Genomic DNA, 22632 nt, shown 5'->3' on the forward strand with positions numbered 1-22632 from the left:
ACTCCTTTTGGTACCTCCCTACAAAGGGTAAACATTTTAAATGTCCATGAAACTTAAAAAAAACGCGAAATGAACATGCGATTCCATTCAGACTTGGTACATCTTAATATTTGCGTCAACAAAAGATCTGCGTCAACAAAAGATCTGATGATAGAGATTGGACCATTCCTGCTGGTACCTCCACCACAAAGGATCAAAGTCTTGAAAAAAATCCATCCGTCATTCAGTCGTTCTGGGGAGCTGTGACGTTTTAACATTTTTTTTTGTTTTTGTTACATGGCCGTTATATAGGAGTCTACTAATATACGAAGACGTGGACCTACATGGTCAACTTTTGTCATAGGCCATTACAATGTTCAAATACGAAACTTAGAAAAAAATCTCGTGAATATTATATCTAAAATCGTCAAAATACCTATACGAAGACCTGGACCTTCATAGACAATTTTCTGTCATAGAATGTAGTTGACATTACGAACTTTAAATAGGAAATTTGAAACAACTCCTCGACAATATACCGAATATTGGGAGGTACCGATATATGGAGGTTAAACGAAGACGTGGGCCTGCATTCGCAATTCTTTGTCATAAGCTATACGACCCATTACGAATTCTAAACATTTCTCTTCCTGGGGGTAAAGTGCTTAGAAAGAACTTCTCGTATGGATATTTAGACAATACCATGGAAAAATGTAGCCAAACTCATCAAAATACCGAATATATGGGGGATATACAATAACTTGGACCTATATAGACAATACTCTTTCAGGGAGTAAAGTACTCAAAAGGAACTTATGTGGATTTTCAGACAATTTCATTGAAAAAATTGGCTACAATCATCAAAATACCGAATATCGGGGCGATACACGATATCGTGGACCTTTATAGACATTTCTCTCTCTCTATATATATATATATATATATATATATATGTCTGAAATTATTATTTCGATGAATTACAAACATAATGACAATCTTAACATACCCTCAAAACCATGTATGTGGAGGGTATAAAAATCTCTTAAATCAAAAAAAGTTGGAAATTACATCAAATTTTAGAATCAGTTGAGATTTTTTCAAATTGGTCACCTTTGGCACGAATTATGGTCTTCAAACGGCCAATGAAACCGTCACACTCTGCCCGAATGTTGCTCTGCGGTCCATTTTCGGCGAAGCGCTTGCTTGAGGTGATCAACACGTTGGTATTTTTTAGTGCCAACCTTGCTTTCCAAAATACTCCGGACACATTAGTACAGAGGATTGGTATCCGGAGATTTTGGTGGCTATTGTGCGCTGAAAATAAAGCGAGGAACCTCATTTTGTAACCATTCTTAGGTGGCGCGTGCTGAGTGCGATGGTGCTGAGTCCTGAGTCCTTTTGAGTGTATTTTCTTTCTGTTGCGGTGTAAGTTCTTACACTTTTTGGAATTTCTATCGCTTTAGCCCGAGCTCATTTTTCAATATTTGCCGAATGGAATATTGCGATATGTTCAGCTCACGAGCCATTTTTCGGTCTCTGCGACGCGGAATAACGAATAACTTTTTTTTGGAAAATTCACACCGAAATGCTTTTGACCGCTTGTAAACAATATAATGAGCTGTCATTGGAATAATTTTAACAGTTGTCGGACGAGTGGTTTAGAAAAGACTGCAGTCTGAAGTTGGTTGCAGTGTTTTAATCTCACCCTTCGGCCCGCCCGACTTTAAGAACTTTCTTCACTGATTTATGTAATATGTTAGGTACTACTTATTTGGATTTAATCAAGTGTGGCTCAGTATTACCTTTGAACACATAAAATTGATTCCGACAATCAATCATAAATTCAACAAAAAAATCAGTTATCAGTAGAAATTGGAAATGTGTGTAAAGCATATAATAGCACTACTGCAATGAGATTTATATGGATTTGAATACTTAACAACATCAATGATTAATCAATTAATTGCTTAATGCTTTTCGTAAACTGCTATAAATTTCAAAAAATAATTCAAATCATTTCACTGCAAATTTCAGATCATTAAGCTCGTCTCGAAAGAGAAAACAAACACATAAATCATAAAACATATGATCTTCGCCTTAACAAGGCAAAACTCAAAAATTCAGCCGAGCCTGGCTGTGAGATTTGAACCGCGGACCTCGGTGTGCAGCCAACTAGAAGTTGCCGTCTCTACGTTCAGAGCCATTAACCCGTCTTCCTAAAGCAGCACTAAAACAAGTGTATGCATTGGAAGCAATGTAGTTGTTGTGGACAAAAAATCCATCACTACAAAAACAAAAAAACTTTGCTGTGAAAAAGATCTGCCAATAGAACTTGAGTCGAACCTGGAGAGTTTCTAGTGTATAATTCGCATATGCTAATTTGCAATATGTTCGAAATATATACTACTTTCCAGAGAACGGCCCTTGTAAGCCATCATCCACACCAAATATGCCTGATGAGCCGCTTAACCAACGGCGAAACGCGTCGCATAGTGGTGAGTGTGTGATAGTGTCTATCTGGCTTTCCTTTTCACTGCAAATTTCAGATCATTAAGCTCGTCTCGAAAGAGAAAACAAACACAAAAAAATAATTATGTTTTATTCATATTTCATTATATTTCAAACATTTCTCCATTTGAACCATTTCTTCACTTGATTATTTCAAAATAGTCCGGCCCTTATTTTATAAAAATAAATGCATTTTTTATTAGGGGAGCCTAACTTTTCGGAAAGGACCACAAATCGTCAATTATTTTCTTTGGGGACACTCTCCCTTGAAATTATTGAGAACAACTCTTTTTAATGCGTAATTTTAATCCTCAAGACAGGGAAATCGATGCTTATGAGAATATATTTGGTATTTTTTCTCAATATCTATCCATATCTATAACAGACAGAAAACGTTTGTATGTTTGTAATTTATGGGCTCAAAACCCCCTGCACAGATTTTCCTGAAAATTTCCAAGTATACTACCACATCGCCTGAAAGTAACATAGGCTATAGAAATTTTTGAAATTTCATTTGGAACTGGAGATATAGCATCAGAATCGGATGTACCTCCCAAAAATTTAGATTTTATATACACATATCTATTGATAGATTACAGATACCGTCTCCAATGTTTTAATGTTTAACGGAATTTGAAACAAAAATAAATTTGCCAAATTATATTGAAATCGGTTCAGATTTGGATATAGCACCCATATATATTTTCGACCGATTTCATTTATTTGATGCACCAAACACGATAAGTATGTCCGATTCCAATGAAATTCGGCATGAGTGACTAAATTTGGTACAAAAATAAATTTGCCAAATTATATTGAAATCTGCTGAGGTTTGGGTATATCCCCATATATATTTTTCGGCCGATCTCATGTATGTTATGTACCAAACACTATATATGTCCAATTCCAGTGAAATTGAGAATATCTGACGTAATTTGGTTACAATAATAATTTGTCAAATTAATTAGAAAGCGGTTAAAATTTGGATATAGCTTCCATATATATTCTCGGCCGATTTCACATATTTGATGCACCAAACACGTTATGTACCTCTAATTTCAATGAAATATGGAAGAAGTGACGGAATTTGGTGTAAAAATAAATTTTTTAGAACTATGCTGAAATCGGTTCAGTTAGGGATATGGTTTTATTAAGAAGCATTGACCCACAACGCCTTTGCAATGTTATTAGGCTAACAGTAAAAAACTGCACAACAATTAAATTGAGGATACGATTATTACGAGGAAGTATGTTGCTACCTCGAATTCTCTAATTGCAACAGAAATGCCATTCAACTTCAAAAGATTGTAGTTTCCTGCACGCTTCGCATTTGCTATGAAATTAATAAATCCGAAGTACAAACCCTTCGAGTATGCGGACTAAATTTGACATGTTCCTGCTTTTCTTATAGTCAGCTGTTCCTGGCATGTTCATGCGTTAGTAGACCGGGTTCAGCTAGTATAATATAAAGACATAAAATGTATTTCCATTGCATTTCTCAAAAACTTATACTGGAATGTGTATTATAATATTGATTTCTCAATTTTCTAGTCTTTTAATTTCCATTTAGAAAATAGATGGCGATTCTTAATTCTCATATAGAAAACACGTTATTCCAAATCATATAAATCTGGTTGCTTCCTTTTTTATAAAAAAAAAACAAACTTTTCCCCCATAATTCAATCATGCCATTTTCCACCCCAAAAATCCCAACTCCTTAACAATTCTCATCAAACAATGAAAATGGTACCAACTAAAATGAAGCCTTTAAATTAAATAAAAAATGATAACAAAATAAACTACGATGAAAATAGCAAATGTAAATTATTTTTTTTTTGTTAACTACTCTTTTAATTCTAAAATATTTCTTTAGACAGCTAGGAAATAAACCAAAGTAACCGTTACAGAATACAAAATTCCAACCAAAACCAAATGAAAAAAAAAAAGAAATGAAACCGATAAAACTACTTAGAAAAAGAATACCAACAATACACTCGTCAATTAAGTGATATTAATTAAACCAAACCATTTAACAAAGATGATGAAAATGAAATGAAATGATAAAGCAAATGCAATGAATAATAACAAACTACAAAAAACAAAAGAAGAAGAAGAACAAAAAACAAAACAAAACCAAGAAAGGAGACCGATAACCAAACCAAAATCCAAAAAGAAAACCAAAGAAATCTTAAGAATTTTTTGTTAAAACCTAACTAGAATTGTAGCAATAAATAATAATAACAAATAATATGGAGAAAAATATTAAAACTGTAAATATTAGTTACAAATAAATTAAATATAAAATTACAATTAATAAAAACAAATAAACATTAGCCATATAGTAATTTTTGTTGAAAATAATAAAAAAATAATACGAAACAGCAGTAACCTGAAAGCTTATAGAAAGAGATTTTTATTAAATATTAAATAGTTATGCAATTCAAGTTAATGGATTGAAAAAGTTCCATGGGCCAAAAATAGAAATGTGTTGATTTATAATCGGCAATATGAACGTCATCAGTAGTATTTAAAACGCTCTTAAATGTTCCACCCGATTCCTGGTGATTTATTAATATTATGCTAAAAAATATAGGGTCAATCTTTTAATACTCCCCACCATTTAGAACGAATTCGGAAATTTTCGAAAAAATAATATAATCTATGTATAATAAAATCCGTTGAAAATCCTGTTGAAATCTCAAAAATGCGTTGTTGAAATCAAAAAATGCGGAGTGACCGTTGAATTGTGGCTTACACGAAGACATGGACGTGCATGACAATTTTTGTCATAGGCCATTCCGATGAAACAATTCAGATGAATAATGCCGCAAAACCATCAAAATATCGAGTATAGCGAGGTTCCGTTACATGGGGTCCTGCACCTGCATAGACAATTTTCTGTCATAGTTTGAAGTATCCATTACGAAGTTTGAATATGAAATTGGAAACCATTCCGGTTAATAATGTCGCTGAAATTATCATAATAACAACGATTTATTATATATGCGTGTTAGAGGAAAATGAAAACCTATGTCGACAATATTCTGCTCTACGAGGTAGAACTTTTTACAAAGACTAAATTACACATTTTAAACAAATCCGATGCAAAAACGTGTCTATAATTATTAGAATACCGATTGTCGGAATGTACCGATATATTAGTGATATAGGAGAACGAAACATTTTCGCTGGAAATTTATCTAAAGGCATCAAAATACAAATTAGTGGCACTTATGTATGGTACTGATCTACTATGGCAATGTTATGTTACAGGACGAACTCTAAATGCGGAATTTGAAAAGTCCATAATCGTCAAAAAAATACGAATATCGATCTTTAATATAAAATCGAATAAAACATATGAATGGGAGCTAATCCTATTTGGTTCAAATTTGGCATGTTTTGTTCAAGATGGAACTTGATAATAAGATCCTAAATTCTTCCTTATAGGACAAACATAGCAAGATTCTGATAAAAAAAATTATGACATATCTGATATACGTTCCTCACGTATATTCAATATCCAATAAAACAAAGGTATCGACAAAAATAGGATAGAAATAAAGAACATTGAATTGTTTAATTGAAATTTTCGGTTTCTCTTTAGAAATTAAGTTTTATTCAAAACCAATTGTCATTTTGTATCTGGAATGGAACCTGTATCCTCTATGTAAACTTCTAACAATTTTTTAAAACGTTCTGAGTCTAATCTGTTTCTCAAGTCGGTATTTTGAAAAAAAATTCCCTCCAGTTGAGCTGTTGCAACTAGTATCTCCAGCAGTGTTTGTGGAAATGTCCGTCCGTCTGTCTGGATGACTCTCGATCCACTCCTTTTGGTACCTTCCCAAAAAAAAGGTCAAAATTGTAACAGAAAAAAATTTACCTCGCAGAACAAGAAAGGATCATCCGATTTTGTTCAAACTTAGCAAATCTTAATATTTGTATCTGTGCTAGGTCCTTTAAGTAACTCCCTTATAAAGGGTCAACATTTTGAAAAATTTTAACGCTTATAAAATGTGAAGTAAGTGTCCAGGTGACTTAATATTTCCCATATCCCAATATTTCTAACAAATGTAGGTGTAGTATGTAGAAGGGAAAGGTCAGACCACTCTTTCTATTACCTCTACTACAAAGGCTGAAAATGTTAAATATTTATATCTCTTATGAAACACGAAATAACCATCCAATTATCTTCAAATTTCGCAAATCTGAATATTTTTTCTAACACAAGATCTGGCGTGGAGGCGCGATGTATCGGCTCACCCCTTATAGTACCTCCCCCACAAAGGGAACAATTATGACTGTTATGGTCTTCAAACTTCGCACATCTTAATGTTTCCATTAACACAATACCTCCCCAAGGCGGGTCAAAAGTTTGAATAATAATAAATCTCACATATCCCAATATTTTTACTAATGCAAGATCTGGTGTGAAGATGACAGGTATCAGTCCACCCTTTCTGATACCACCCCCACAAAGGGTGACAATATTCAATATGCACGGTGAGATAAAAAATTGCAACAAAGTCAAACGCCATAATTTTAATTATACCCTCCACCTTGGACAGGAGGTTATATTAACTTTTACATTCCGTTTGTAACATCCTTAAATATTCGTCATAGACCCCATAAAGTATATATATTCATAATCAGCATAAAATTCTAACTCGATTTAACGATGTCTGTCTGTCTGTTGAAATCACGATACAGCCCACATTATTTAACGTAGAGCGCCAATATTAAGCAGTATTGAAGTATTGAAAATGAGAGATATCGGTCCACGTTCTGGTATAGTCCCCATATAACGGTACCTCCCGATTTTCGGTATTTTGATGATTTATGCCAAATTTTTCACTAATTTGCTTGAAAATTGGTATTTGTAGGTCATAACGGGTCCCTGTGCGTGTGGCAAAACATGGCATGTATAGGTCCACGTTTTGGTATAGCCCCCATATAAAGGTACCTCCCGATATTCGGTATTTTGATTATTTTTGCCACATTTTTTCACTGATTTGTCTAAAAATTGGTATTTGTGGGTCATAATGGGTCCCAGTTCGTGTGGCGAGTCATTGAAATTATAGGTCCACGTTTTGGTATAACCCCTATATAATGGTACCTCTCGATATTCGGTAAATTGTTGATTTTTGCCACGATTTGGTGTAGCCCCCATACAACGGCACCTCCCGATATTCGGAATTTTAATGGTTTTTGCCACATTTCTTCTTATGTTTCCTTTACCCTAAGGTGGAGGGTATTAAAAGTTTGGCCCGGCCGAACTTAATGTTGTTTTACTTGTTTTTTTTTTTATTTTATTGAATGAAAGCAAAAAGTGTCGGAAATAGCATCGAATTTTAGAATAAGTTTAGATTTGTTCAAATTGGTCACCTTTGGCACGAATTATGGCCTTCAAACGTCCAATAAAACCGTCTCACGCTGCCCGAATGTTGCTCTGCGGTATTTTGGCCCATTCCCGGATTTATACGAGCGGAGACCGACCATCGGCTGTTATGGCGGCCCACATCATCGTTATGGCCGGCGCTTGGGTTCTTGTGGCCAACCGAAGGTGCACATTTTCAGCTGACCTATTTGGAAAGTTAACACGATCATTTTGTTCGTTTACAAACTGCTGGACAACGAATGTTTTCTCATCGGAGAAAACCAAATTCGGCAGTTCACCACTTTCGGCCAAGCGAAGCAACTATTTTCTTTCTGTTGCGGTGTAAGTTCTTGCACTTTTTGGAATTTCCATTACCATGTACATCTGTCTGCAAAACCGACTGATACTTTTTAACTTGTTGTATTCTGAAAATGACTGCAAACCATCTTCAACAAGATTTTCCGTTAAAAAATCTTTCAATTTTTAATTTTGCTTTGCTTTCAGGCTTCCACCCTTATATGGGGGTTTAAAACATTTGTTGCGAGGTTGTATTCATTAAAGACATTACTGATTCTACATCTTTCTGCAGCCATTGAAAAACGGGTTTAAAAGTTGTTCTCTAGAGATAATCAGATATAGATCTCCGTTTGTCTCTGACAACCAAATACCTAAAGAGTGTTTTTCTTGAGCAAATTTCAGGAGGCACAATTCCTATGCTTGGCCCAAGACTTTTCATTCTAATGTATTAATAAAACGATATTTTTGTAGAATTGTCTTTGTTCACATTTAGTTAAACACACACAAAAATTCATAAAAATTGTTAATAAATTTTGCCATTCCAAAGAAAGAAAAACTACTTTGTTTTAATTTTTGAAATGCCATTCATGATTTAATAATAGTATAATGACAATAAAACAATGCACTTTTTATTAATTGCAAAACCAAAAAATCAACAACAAATTTGACAAAGAATACAACAAATATGCGCTTGTTAATTTTTTTAAAAAACAAATAATTTTTTATATGAAAAGAAAAATCCATAACAAAAATTATTAAATTGATAATAATAATTATTAAAAGAAAATGCAATGAAGCTAACAACAATTCAAATGTTAACAATTTTATATTTATTGTAGAGATAACCAACAAAAGAGAAAAAAAAGCAAATCATAGCCAATCATAGAACAAAAAACACCCAAAATAATTACATAACAATAATTGAACAATAAATACACCCAACAAAAATGATAAGCTTCTAGAGGAATTTTATCCTGAAACTTCCACTACTTACATACAAATAAACACATTTTTAATGCGGACAAATCGGGAAATGGAGTTTTATGGAAATCGTTGTTTGTTATTTGGAATTTTTTGCATAGATCTACTTTCTGCTAATAGTCCCAAAATCCCGATTTGTTCTTTTGCATATAAATCCATACTCCGACAATGGCACAAAATAGTGTGTAGACATTTTTCCGAAATTTTCCTAACCTCACAATAATTGTGTCATAGGTGGCTCCATTGAAATCTCCTTCAAGATCACACTCACTTTTTATACATTTTTATATTCCTTATGTTGCAAGTTTCTTATAATTTGCGGGCTTGAGTAAAATTTTCTATTTGGGAAAACAGAAAACGAAACTACAAAACTACACAAAATATATTATGAAACGATTTTATCTCTACAACGGGTTTTTTAAAACGTACTATATAAAAAAGAAGAAAATATAAAGAAAAAAACATCAACAACAAGGGAATTTTAATCACATTTTTTACAAACTATGAACTTTTTTTAATACGACAAAAAACAACAACAAACAACAATTATTACAACAAACCTAACAAAACAATCCAATACAATTTTTTTTATTTCGAAAAACTAACAAATCGTAAAAAAACTCAAGACAACTTTCAATGAAAATCTCTTAATGGCTTAAAAATCGAACATAAAAATGTTTTTCTTTACCAAAAATGGAAAACAAGAAACCAAAACCAAACAGCAATGAAATTGAAACCCTGAACAATGTTAAAATATATATATTAAAAAAAGAGTATATATAAATATTAAAGAGAAAAGAAATCTCAAATACAAAATAAAAATTAACGAAATCATATCACCAAACCAAAGTATCTGTTAAAAAGGAAAATAATAAACTACCACAAATCCAATATAAATATTATATATTTTTTAAAAGTACAAAACTAAATTCAAATCAATCAACATAAAAGAAAAAATAGAACAGAAAATGAATTCCCAAGAAAATATGTCCCCCTAGCCAGCCATGTTTCTCCTACAAATAAAATAAATATTTATTAGAAAATAGATATTCAATCAGTCATTAGACATATATTTTTTAATTTTGTCTAAAAAAATAATTTTACTTCGTTTTCGGTATTTTGGATCCTTATCTTTCATTATTCAAATACTATTAGCACATGGATTGAAAATCGCTCAAACAATAACTTGTTCTGAAATACATTGTTCATCCTAGCAAGACATTTCCAATAGAAATACATGTAAGTTCTTTAAAGTTAAAACACTCTAGGGAATCATGATGGTGAAATTAAGAAGGTAAAGTCATTTCAAATAAGCATATCCATCTCTGCATTTTTTGTAATTAACTGCAAAGAAAACAGATTCCCATCTCTGATTTATGTATTTATAACGGATTTACATGTAATTAATTCTGAAGAATTTTGAAAAAATTTTGAACATATGATTGCATGAATTTACCTTCTTCATTCTACCGTGGGAATCATATAGAACTTATGTCTGAAGGCGACATCTAAATCTAAATGGTGTTCAAAACGTATGATTGTGATAAAGTGAGAATATCGTCTAAATCAAAACAGGTCTGTTGTGTGCTATATATTCATTTCATATCCCGATAGAGTGAGTTTCTAAATGTACTTGCTTAAGATATTCGATGCTTTTAATAAAATCCCTCCATCCATTAAATCTCATGGAACCGTTACCCAAGGACCCAGATTTACGAAAAGTTTAAATGATTTCTTTGCTTTCCACACGCCTTGTATTTTTAATTGTTTGACCCTCGGCTGTGTTTGACTTTTAAATACTATGCTGGATATGCAAATGCACTGTTTGGTTATAACAGTGTTTTACAGCGTGGAAGTCACGTGTACTGTTTGAGACAAAACTATTCAAATACATTATCTTATTAACCGATCAAATGTGAAACTGACTGAAACTTGATAATAAACTCTCTGTTTTATAATTAGCGGAACTTCGGCCCTGCTTGATATTGAAATACACTGTTTGGTTATCAAAAAATAGTGTCTGATTTCAATACATACAATTCGAAAATCAAATGCACTGATTCATATAATACTGTTCAAATATATTATGATTGATATAATTCAGACCGTATAAATATGACACTTATTATTTGATATTGAACAGCCTGAAAATCAAATACACTGTTTGTGAAAAATTTTCATTTAAACTATTTGAAAGTAAATTATTGTAATTATTTGACCTTCATATTCAAATACACAATTTGGTTATCAAAAACGGTGTTTTATTACCATTTGTACAGCGAGAAAATTAAATGCACTGTTTGAGACAAAACTATTCAAATACATTATCGTATTAACAGATTAAATGTGAAACTGACTGAAACTTGATAATGAACTAATAAACTGTTTATTTTATAATTTTAAGTTATTGATCTTTGACACTGCCTTGAAATTCAAATACACTGTTTGATTAACCAGATCAGTGTTTGATTTTAAAATATACAAATTGAACAAAAAATACACTGATATACAATTGTATATATTAAAATCAAACACTGTTCTTGATAACAAACAGTGTATTTGAATATCAAACTATTTAAATACATTATTTAGTAATCATATTGACAGTTTAAATATGAAACTGATTGTTTGATTGAACTTTCAATATGTTCAATCAGATACACTGTTCTAAAAACTTTTCATTTAAATATAAAAGTGGCTGTTTAATAGTGAACGAAGACGTTATAAAGCAAATTATTTGATCTTCATATTCAAATACACTTGGTTATCAAAAACAGTGTTTTGTTACCATATATACATTTGTAAAATCAAATGCACTGTTTGTGACAAAACTATTCAAATACATTATTTTTAATTTTTTTTTAATTGTAATTATTGGATCTTCGACACTGTTTGATATTCATATACACTGTTTGGTTATTAAAAACTTTGGAACTACGACGCTGCTTGATATTCAAATACACTGTTTGGTTATCAAAAACAGAGTTGGTTTCTCATACATACAGCTTTGACAGCTTGATTTAACTTAACTGTTTGAAAATTAATTATTACAACTATTTGACCTTCATATTCCAATACACTGTTTATTTATCAAAAACAAATTGTGCTCAACATTAAAATACACTGTATTACAAGTAATTATACACTGTTTGGTTATCAAAAACAGTGATATAAAACTTCAAAATCAAATGCACTGTTTGAAACAAAACTATGCAAATACATTATTTAGTAACCCTATTGATCATTTAAATATTAAACTGATAATATTTAATAATTGTGTTCTATGTTGAAATACACTGTTCGTTATTCAAATGGTTATTGGTTATTAAAAACAGTGTTTGACTATTATATATACAGCTTGAAAGACAAATACAAAATACAAACTATTCCTTGCATTTATTAATAATATTAAAAGTTTATATTTGAAAATACTTACTTTTACATATGCGGTATATCATTTAAAATATTTGTCCAATAGATTTAAATACGCTGTTTTATATTCAAAACGTTTCAACTTACTTATATTTGAAATATTCATTTGAATTACACTTTTGGTAATTCTATATACTGTTTACAAATACGAAGTATTTATCCAAAATTTTAAATCACACTTTTTTATTTTTAAAACTTTTGTGGTACTTGATTTCAAAACACATTGCTTATTTTTGAAATATTTATTCGTTTGCACATATGATATGTTATTCGAATTATGTGTTCATGATTTTCAAAACAATCACTTTGATACTTAAAGTATTCATTTAATGTTTAAAAACACGTTGGGTATATTTTAACTAATTTCAAAACACACTGTTCGAAATCAGAAATATTTCACAATAATTTCAAAATATTATATGTAATGTTCAAAGCAATCGCTGAATGTTCAGTACAAACCATTTCGAGTCTGAAATATTCGCAGTTCGTTAAGAAGCATATTATTTCATTATTAAAGTATTCTTTATTCCTGTTATACTACGTTCTTTCTAAAATTGGTTTTTTTCGTTTGCTGTCTCCGAATTTCGAATTAGTGGCTTGATAACTTTATTTAGGGAGCAAAATACATTGTTTTGTATTTGAAATATTCCTTGTAAGTATTCGGTTTATTCGTTTGGAGTTCCCAAAAACACTGTTTTGATATTCGTAGATTTAGTTTACTGTTTGAAAACTGATTGATAATCGAAGCTTCCGTTTTGATTTTCGAAATATTTTAAAACACTTTGTTAGTTGTTTTAAAGACTCGCTTAAATTTTTAAGCCATTTATATTCAAAACAGTCACTTGAATAATACTACTCATTTAATTTTTAAAAATACATTGTTATTGTGTTTGATTTGGAGTTTCAAAACGTACTCCTTAATACCCGATGTATTCTATTATATATTGGAAATATTCCATGCAATTGTTAGGATTTCAGAATATAAACAATTTGATGTTGGAAATATTCGTAGTTGGGTAAGAAATTTTTCCATTTTATTTTCAAAACTTTTTTTTGATATCCGAAACAAACGATAGGAATTCCATTCTATTTTCGGAATTCGTATTTAGGTTGAACATATACTATTTTTAGTTGTAAATTCTTATCATCATTTGATGTTTTGAAGCAAATTTATTTAGTGGGCAAAAATACTCAGTTTTTTAATAATTTATTTTAATTATCAATATTTCATGTTTGATATTCGAAATATTCGTATGGAGTTTATAACAAGTAAAAAAAACATATGAGTTCGAAGGAAATTGACAATTTTCAAAAAAACAAAAAAAAAAAAAAAAAAAAAAAATTCGAAAACTTCAACTTAAATGAAAATCGTTATGTGGGGACAGTACGAAGACATGGACCTGCATACGAAATTTTTTGTCATAGGCTGTAGTGCTTATTACGAAGTTCAAATACGAAATTTGTTACAATTACGGCGAATAATGCCGCTAAAATCATGAAAATACCGAATATCGAGAGGTATCGTTATATAGGGGCTATACGAAAACGTGGACCGACACGGCCTATTTACGATCTATTTACAAACGGACTGACAATGTTAATATACCCTTCATAGAATGGTGGAGGGTATAAAAACACAATTTAATATTCGAAGCTTTTATTTGGAAGGTTGGAAACTCTATAATCGATAAGTGATTAGTTTAGATATTATATCACTCGGTTAGGTATTCCAAATTTGTGATTCAAATCTCAAAACATATCTAAACTGAAAACCGCTTGTTAAAAAGCCACGGTATTTAGACTTTTACAAAGATATAACCTAAAATTCTTTTTTTTATCAGATATCAGATCATATTCTGTTGAGCAGAAGACAAGTACTTTGGCTAAGGGTATTGGTTCTAATGCAATAGGTCTATCAGATTTTCGGAATATTTTTATTTTTATCCAATACTGTTCACCTGAATTCAAAATTATTTGCGTGTGTTGGACTAACAACGCTCTTGAATGTACAGTGTGTAATTTTAAGATTCAATTTCCGTTTTGAAACCATTGACATCAAAATCATTGGAACATATTAATTCCTCTCGAATGTAGTCCCATTACTCCTAGATATTTAACTCTACTGGAAATACTGATTGGCTATAAGACTATTTTCTGAAATCTCAAACTCGTGTTGTTTTTTTTTTAACTCAATTAAAGTCATAAAGTGTTGTTGGGTATTTTCAGTTCATGTGCTACACAAGATAATAAAAATATGACAACATATTCTGAATTTGAACACATTAAGTTCTAGTCATTAAATTAGATTTTCTTCCTAACTTGAATTCGAATTCTTTTTTATATATCCATTATCATACAGTTTTAACTTAAGTTAGGCTATTGTAAATGGAAATTGTTAAACGAAATCATATAATCAGAATGTTAAAGCGTAAATAATAAATTTAATAAAGAAAACAAATGAAACACAGTATATACATAATTAACAATGAAAACTTAAAAAGAAAATCTTTGTTTTTAAATTTAATTATTAATAATTACAAAACAAAATATATATATATATATATAATAAAAGATCATGTTGTAATTAAAAAAAAACAAACAATAAATAAAAAATAATAATTTTTCATATTATCTGTAGCGAGCTATTAACAAAAACAAAAAAGAAAAGTATATATACATATAATAAATAAAATATACATAAATAATTATTATCTTTTGTCAACAGAAAAAAAACATTAAGAAATAAAAAAAAAGATTTAAAAAATACATAAGAAAAAAGAAAGAAAACATATATACATAAATATATATACTGAATTTAAAATGAGAAATCTTAAGAAATAAGAGTGTTTTATTTAAACATGTGTTCTTGAGAGGCTTTGGTGAGTATATGTGTTAAGAACTGAGATTGATTTGCCATGGTCAATGTTTTTATACCCTCCACCATACATAGTATGGAGGGTATATTAAGTTCGTCATTCCGTTTGTAACTCATCGAAATAATCATTTCAGACCCAACAAAGTATATATATTCTTGATCAGCGTAAAATACTAAGACGATTTAGCCATGTCCGTCCGTCTGTCCGCCTGTCACGCTACAGTCTAAAGAATTAAGATAGGAAGCTAAAACTTTACACAGATCCCTCTTTTGTCTGCAGACAGGTCAAGTTCGAAAATGGGCCATATCGGTCCACGATATCGTATAACCCCCCATATAACGGTACCCCCGATATTCGGTATATTGATGATTTCAGCCACATTTTTCAATGGAATTGATTGAAATTCCACACGAGGAGTTCATTGTGAGTACTTTATCCCTTGGAAGAGAATTATCTATATAGGTTTCCGATATTAGATATTTTAAAGATTTTAACAGAATTTTTAATGGATTTTATTTTTTGAAAATTTTCTAATTCGTTCCAAATGGTGGAGGGTATTCAAAGTTCGGCCCGGCTGAACTTACTGGTTTTTTGCTTGTTAGTTCTAACCTTTATTGATCGCTCAATAAAAATTATGTGCCATTTTATAGCTTTCGTACTTGAAATGTAATAGTTCTGAAAACCCTGTTCCATTTCACGCTCCTACACAAATATGAGCAAATCCGAGCACAATTTTCAACATTATCTCTTACCTGTTTTCGTGACATAAAAGTAAGAATTAAACCAGTAAGGAAAAGTCAAAAGTCGGGCGAGGCCTTACACCATTATGTATATTTAGTAGAGCTCTCGTAACAAAGAATTTATTTGAAGTAGATCATATAACCTATCAACATTTGGCTTTAGAGCAGTTATAGTTTGGTTTCAGAGGGATCTAATATATGGGAGGTATATCCAATTCTGAATCGATTTTCACTAAATTTGACGGAGGCATTTTAATTTTTTTTATATCAAAAAACATTGCTATAGAGCGAATGATATCACTTTGAGAAGGATTATTAAAAAATAAAAAAAACTGGCTGATATAGCCATTATTTGCACAATAAAACTGAATTCGGTTGAAGATATATTTGGCAGCTGAATCTAAATCTTAGCCGTTCTCTATAAAATTTGGCAAAAGTATTTCTGAGCCCTATAAGATATCTTGTACCAAATATCATTGTTGTCGAATGCATATTACGAATATGGGGGAACTAACCACCAAATCGGATGAAACATATATATGGAAGCTATAGCCATATCTGTTCCTTGTACTTGCTTCTAGACTGAATTCGGTCGGATGTACCAAAATTCAGGTCATTAGGACTGCTATTGGCTATTTGGTGCACAATTAACCCGAAATCGGTTGAATATATATATGGGAGCTATATCCAAATCTAAACCGATCTCGATAAAAATTGACAGAGGTATTTTCGAGAAGTATTTGATGTCCGGTGCTAAATATCATTGCTCTGGAGTGCATAATACTCATATAAGGGACTTAAAACCCCAAATTAGATATATATGGTAGCTATATCTGAACTGATTTTCTCCAAATTTGATTTACTTGATTCTAGACTGAATTCGGTGGCGTTTACCAAAATACAGGTCATTTGGACTTATATTGGCAGTTTGGCGCACGAGTAACCCGAAATCGGTTGAATATATTTGGGAGCTCTATCTAAATCTGATCCGATTATCATCAATTTTAATAATGTTCGCCCTTGGGCCAAGCAAATATTGTTTGAAAAATTTCACCTCAATCGGATATTAAATGCCACCTGCGGACAAACAGACATGCATTTATTAATTTCATAGCAAATGCCAAGCGTGCAGGAATTTGCGATCTTTTGAAGTTATAAGAGAATACGAGGCAGCGTATACTCAATTAAATTGTTGCATAGTTTTTTTACTGTTAGCCTAATACTATTGCAAAGGCGTTGTTGGTCAATGTTTGTTAAAAAAATCATATCGCAACCTGAACCGATTTCAATATAATTTGACAAAATTTATTTTTGTTCAAAATTTCTTCACACATTCCATATGTCATTGAAGTTGGAGATCATAGTGTATTTGGTGAATCAATATACGAAATCAGCCGAAAATTCCACACGAGGACAAATCTAACGTCGTTTATAAGATTAAATGTAATGGGGACGGGTTCAACGTATGTCAGAAGACATATGTTAGGACAACAAAATCTCGTATTAGCTCTCATAAATCGGACCAAAAGCCAAATACTAAAGCCATAGAGCAAAAAACTGCCCTTGTTGCCCATTGCCAACAAGAAGGACATGTCAAAGATGTCGACATTTTGGCACAAGAAAATAACTACAAATTAGTTGGAAAATTCGAGTAAAAAGGAAAGGATGGAAAAGCTGCATCAGAGAACTTAAAAACAGAAGAGATAAAATCCAATGTAATTGTCGTTAAAGTGTCTTGATTTATTTATTTATACTAAATGTTAATTGTTCTTTTTTTTAAGTCAAATCCCTGATGATGACTATCGAAGATAGTCGAAATATCGGAAAAATAAATTAAAATGTTTTTTTAAATTCTGACCTCAAGCCAAACGAAAAACCAGAAGAAAATATATGTGGAAATATTATGGGATTTCAATATTATTTGACACATTTATTATTGTACCAAATTCCATCACTCATTTTGAATTTTATTAAAATCAGACATGTAAAATATGTAAAATCGGCCGAAAATATATATAGGAGCTATATCCAATTCTGAACCAATTAAAATATATAATTTTACAAATTTATTTTTGTACCTAATTCCGAATTTTATTGAAATCATACATACATATCGTGTTTGGTGCATCAGATATATGAAATCGACCGAAAATATATATGGGAACTATATCCAAACTTCTACCGATTTCAGTATAATTTGGTAAATTCATTTTTGTACCAAATTCTGTTACACATTCCAAATTTGAGGACTGTATCTATAATCGATCAATAGGTATCTTGTGACATCTCTTGTGACATCCATGCTTGCTCGCTACTCTTTCCTTACTTGCTATTCGGATTTTCATCGATCAACACCCACTATAAAAAAGGTAAATAATATTAGTTCTTCGAATAATATTCAATAAAACCGCCAATTTTTATACCCTCCGCCTTGGAAAGGAGGGTATATTATCATTGTCAGAATAAAACTCTAAGTTGATTTAACGATGTCCGTCTCTCTGTCTGTCTGTCTGTTGAAATCACGATAAAGCTCACATTTTTTGACGTAGAGCGTCAAAATGTAACAGAACAATTTGTGTTGTGTCTAGGATGGTTGGTATTGAAAAGGAGATATATCCGTCCTCGTTTTGGTATGGTCCCCATATAACGGTACCTCCCGATATTCGATATCTTGGGTATGATTTTTGCCACATTTTTTCACAGATTTTTTAATAGCCGCAATATAACGGTACCTCTCGATATTCGGTAGTTTGATGATTTTTGCAATATTTTTCACGGATTTGTCTAAAGAGGAGGTTTTTGTAAGTTACAATGCGTTCTAGCTTGTGTGGCGGAACATTGTATTTATAGGTCTACGTTTTGGCAAAGGCCCCATATAACGGTACCTCCCGATATTCGATATTTTATTTATTTTTGCAACATTTTTTTCAAAATATTGTATTTGTAGGGTACAATGGGTTCAAGCTCGTGTGGCGAAACATTGTATGTATGGGTCCACGTTTTGGTATAGCCCCCATATAAGGGTAACTCCCGATATTCAGTATTTTGATAATTGTTGCCACATTTTTTCACGGATTTGTCTAAAAATTGGAATTTGTTGCCATGATGGTGGCGAAACACTGTATGCATAGGACCACGTTTCTGTATAGCCCCATATATAAGTACCTCCCGATATTCGGTATTTTAATAATTTTTCTCACGTTTTCCCTCGAATTTATCTAAAAATTGGTATTTGTGAGTCATAATGGGTTCTAGCTCGTATGGCGAAACATTGTTTCTATAGGACCACATTTCGGTATAGCCTCCATATACCGGTACCTCCCGAGATCCGGCGTTTTGATGATTTTTACACATTTTTTAACCATATAACGGTGTTACTCTACGGTTTTTTAATAACCTTAACTGCATTATGCAAAAGGTCTTAGTGATATATGAGGTTTAAAGTGAAACACGCTTGAATTCTTGACACTTTTATGTAAAAATGTTTCCTTTGCCTTAAGGTGGAGGGTATAAAAGTTCGGCCCGGCCGAACTTAATGTTTTTTTACTTGTTTAATTTAAAACCAGTAAAGAAAGTCCTAAAGTTGGCCGGGGCCGACTTTATGATACCCTACACCACTTTGCTAATTTTGTAGAGCTCCATATAACAATTAAAAGTTTTTATGGGAGAATTCAATCATACACGCTATGATTATAATTATAATTTAAAGTTCAAAGGACTAAATATGCCGAAACATTTGTAACTTTTAAATTCGGACTTGTATTACCCATTTGGTGCAAAATTTATTTGAAATCAGATAAAGATATATATATGGGAGCTATATCCAAATCTGAACCGATCTCGATAAAAGATATTTCTGAGCTGTATTTGATATATTTCCCTGAATATCGTTGTTACGGAGTGCATATTACGGCTGTTTGTAACAAATACAATAAATCGGATGAACAATATATATGGGAGCTATAGCTATATCTGAATCGATCTTCACCAAATTTGGCATACTAGCTTCTAGACTTAATTCGGTCGCATGTGCAAAATTCCATCCCATTTTGGGCAAATATTAAACGTTTGGTGTACAATAAAAGGTAAATCGGATGAAGTTATATATGGCAGCTATATCCAAATCTGAACTGATCTCGATAAAACATAGCAAAGGTATTTTTGAGCTGAATTTGATATATTTCCCCAAATATTGCTGTAACAGAGTACATATTACGGCTGCGGAGGACAAAAGTAACAAATCGGATGAACAATAAATATATATATGGAAGCTATAGATATATCTGAACCGATTTCGATCAAATTTGGCATACTAATTTTCAGGCCTAATTTGGTTGTATGTGCAAAATTCCATACTATTCGGGCTAATATTACACTTTTGGTGCACAATAAAAAGCAAATCGGACGAAGATATATATGGGAGCTATATCTAAATTTTGACAGATTATCTCCAATTTCAATAGAGTTCGTCCTTGGGCCAAACAAATGATTTGTGCAAAATTTCATCTGGGTAGGGCAATAAATGCGAACTGTACTTTGCTTACAAAAATACATGGACAGACGGACGGACAGACAGACGGGCGGACGTATCGATACACTCCTTCTGGTACCTCCCCTAAAAAGGGTCAAAATTGTGAATACCCATGAAGCTCATAAATCGCGAAATAAACATCCGATTCTATTTAGACTTGGCACATCTCAATATTTCTATCAACACAAGTTATGTTATAAAGAGGGTAGAGATCGGGTCATTGTTTCTGGTAGGTCCCCCACAAAGGGTTAAAGTATTGAATAACCAAAATAATTTTAATAATAAGCATCCGGTTCTCTTTATATTTCACACTTCCCATTATTTCTACTTTAACAAGATGTGCTGTGTAGATGGACTATATCGGTCCAAGTCTTCTGGAACTTCCCCCACAAAGGGTCAAAATTTTGAAAATCCATGACACTCATAAAATGCGAAATTAATATCCGATTTCATTCAGACTTGGCAAATCTCAATGTTTTTATCAACACAAGATCTGTAATAAAGATGGTTGATATCGGACAATTTTTCTGGTACCTCCCCTACATAGGGTTCCAGATTTTGAAAAACAAAACGCTCAAGGAAGCGAAATAAGCATTCAACTCATTCCAATTTTCACAAATACAAATTATTTCGCATAACATTGAAGGCATAAGCATGTTCGTTTTTTTATAATTCTGCCCATACTAATATTTTTATCTGTATTAGATGAAGTATGAAAATGGAATATTTCGTTCGATTATATCTGGTACCTGACACATATCTTAACATTTTCTAAAAATTATCACATGTCGCAATATTTATATCATATTTATGTAGGTCCGATACGAAATGGACAATATTGGTCCATTCCTTTGGAACCTACTTCATAAGTAATCGAATAATGGCTGCGTTTATACATCTTTCGGCTTAACCGACTTATACTTGTTTTCTTGTCTAATTGTAGAAGAAGGTTTAGAGTGCATGTTAGAATGTCCTGTGCACAATTTTAGCTTCCTATCTTTATTCGTTTTTACTCTAACGTCGTTACCCTCCATAGAAGTTCCTCTCCGATTTTCCATAGTTATTTCGCAATTTAAATAATTAGACTTTGAAATGTTTAAACTACAAGATATTGATACTTTTTCCACGCAAATTTTCCTTGTGTTGACAGAAACTTTTTTTCCCAATTCCAAATATTGTTTTTTATTTCATTTCATCCTATAAGTTTAAGCCAATATCCGAGTAAATCTTTTCGAAATCGTTTTCGGATTGCTTTTGCATTCTTTCCCGTAATGCTCAATTATTTCTCTCTCAGCCATTAGTGCAAAATACCCAGCTTTAAGGTTTAAATATTCACTGACATTGAATATTTGAAACTTATCAATGCAACAACATCGCGTGTGTCTGTGTGTGTTTGTGAGTTGGCAAAAAGTATGGGTTCAGTAACACGCATGAGGTTTAGTGTGTGTGGGTGTGTGCGTAACTTTGTAAAATTTCGAAAGGGTAGAGAGAAGAAACTCACGAAATTTTGCACGTACCACCTTGTGGTCGCAAGAAACGTTCTCCCCACCAGGCCTGTCGATGATATTGTCATTAGAATTTTATGGCTTTTGTGAGTAACGTAGGGAGTTTGCGGTACGGTTGGGTGGCTGGATGGATGATGGGCTTGTTGTCATTCAGCAAGGATTCGCAGCCTTAACCGAAAACGCCATTGACATTCAAATACGTGAAGCGGTAGTTGGGTTGAAACAATTCGTCAAATGTTTGTCCTCCCCGAAAATATACTTCTTTTTTTTTGCAAAATGGGAAAACTCAACGAACCATAAGCTATGTATGTATGTGTGTACCATGTATGTACGCATCGATGTAAAAGGTTAATGGTTCACATAGGTAAATGGGAAGGAGTGAGGTGGGCTTGTTCACGCACATATG

General features: G+C 32.0%; 1 long non-coding RNA gene across 1 annotated transcript; it reads left to right on the forward strand.

The window, feature by feature from the left end:
* The first annotated feature begins 17821 nt into the window (after window positions 1-17821).
* On the forward strand, window positions 17822-18030 carry LOC131804732 (uncharacterized). The gene is made up of 2 exons (XR_009343251.1): window positions 17822-17905; window positions 17972-18030. It is a non-coding gene; the product is annotated as an uncharacterized LOC131804732 (long non-coding RNA).
* Window positions 18031-22632: the final 4602 nt, after the last annotated feature.

This window comes from Musca domestica, unplaced genomic scaffold (genome assembly GCF_030504385.1).
Source record: "Musca domestica strain aabys unplaced genomic scaffold, Musca_domestica.polishedcontigs.V.1.1 48, whole genome shotgun sequence".
Classification (NCBI taxonomy): Eukaryota; Metazoa; Arthropoda; class Insecta; order Diptera; family Muscidae; genus Musca; species Musca domestica.